The following is a 1796-nucleotide window of genomic DNA, read 5'->3' as shown; positions in this document are numbered from 1 at the left end:
ACCAAATTCCTTCAAGTCAACTGCTCACCAACTCCTATCGTTACAGAAGGATGGTTTATAGGTAGGGATACTAGTCATAGTAATAAGTAATATATAAAATAAAATAATGATAATGATATACTATTTTTTATCGTTATTGAAGTTTCCAAATTATTGTCATATGATCAATTCCACTCACATGATATTTATTAACTTCCTCGTATAATCAATTAGTATTAAAAAAAGATAAAATGAATGTGTTGTAAAGTGTGTGTGGTTTGCATTGGAACCCACTTAAACCCGACACTTTTATTGGCTATATATCATTTTCCTTTACTCTCCATTGTCCATATTTGGCTTCATTTTTTTGGTAGCACATGCAACTAAAACTAGCTATTTGTTCCTTCCAAAATGGAAATATTTGCTAAAGAATTTAATGACTAAATTTCATAGTATGATGTGAAGATTTTTTTATTAATGTTTTAAAAAAAAAATAGAAAACAAACTAATATTTCAAAATAATTATCTATCTAATGGGGTGTTTTTCACGTAGGCGTCATCCCACATGGCGTCTCCTTTTTTTTTTTTTAATTTTTCCATTTATATGTAGCTTTTGTGTTATTTACGGATTTACCTGCGAATTTACCTGTTGACCAAATATTAAATATTTTTGTAGGTAAATTTGTAGGTAACACTAAATCCGCAAGTAACTGAAAAAAAATTAAAAAAAAAAAAATGGAGGCGCCTACGTGAATTATACCCTCAAACATGATTAGATGGGTAATTTTTTTGAAATATTGGTTTATTTTGTATTTTTTTTAAACTTGGTTATTAAAAAGAATCTTCGCATGATGTTGTGTTGGATTAATAATGGTGAAATATCACCGTAACTTTTGATATGCAGAAATGAAGTGATTTAATTTCGGATGGTTTTTTTTATGATGAAGTATAAGTGATTTTAAACAACTAAATAATGTAAATGTTTATAGAGTCATTAAATTTCAAATGAAATATACTTATGATTTATGATGGAATATACGATTTTTTTTTTAAAATTATGATTGTCAGTGAAATAATGTGAACTTTTTTAGAGCGACTTAGCTATAAAATATATTCATTATGGTGAAGTTTCATAGTTTTTAAATTATAATTGTCTATATAGACAAAAGAAGTTGATGTATCATTTTCAATCAAAGTAGAGATCGTTGGTGTCGCGCTCGAAAACTAGAAAAGATTGGTGAACCCGTGAGATGTGATCTTGCATCGATGAAGCATATTCTAGTGCGGCAAAAAAGGGGTTGGCCTGCAAGGTTAATACTTTAACACTAAAACCAGTGAAAAAATGAAGGGTAATCTGAGAGTGAGAATGAATTTGAATACCTAATATGATATGTTTTCTCACTTATATAGAGTGAGCGGTTAAATCGCCTGTGTGAGGATATGTGTATTATATGGATGACTGTTGGATTTAATTACACGGTGATCGACATGTTTGTAGGACGAAATCATCTAAGCTTGACTAAATAAGAGATCACTTACTCCATGCGTTCTTTCACTGGATGTCGCTCTTGGGCCTTTTTTACATGACTTTCAAGTGGACCATAATAGTTGCCCTTATAAACCATTGTCTCTACTTCGTAGAGCGAGGGTTTCTCGTGTACGCCCCTAAGCCGACTGTTGGCAAGAGCAACTGAAGAGTCTTGACAGGACGTCGCTTTCATTGAGAATAGACGCATTAAATACATTTCTTGTAAAGGATAACATTTTGCAGGGAGCTTCTAATGCGTCTCCCAACACTAGTCAGTAATGATGTTTCT

This window comes from Vicia villosa, linkage group LG5, assembly GCF_029867415.1.
Source record: "Vicia villosa cultivar HV-30 ecotype Madison, WI linkage group LG5, Vvil1.0, whole genome shotgun sequence".
NCBI lineage: Eukaryota > Viridiplantae > Streptophyta > Magnoliopsida > Fabales > Fabaceae > Vicia > Vicia villosa.
Note: the sequence above shows the minus strand (reverse complement) of the source record.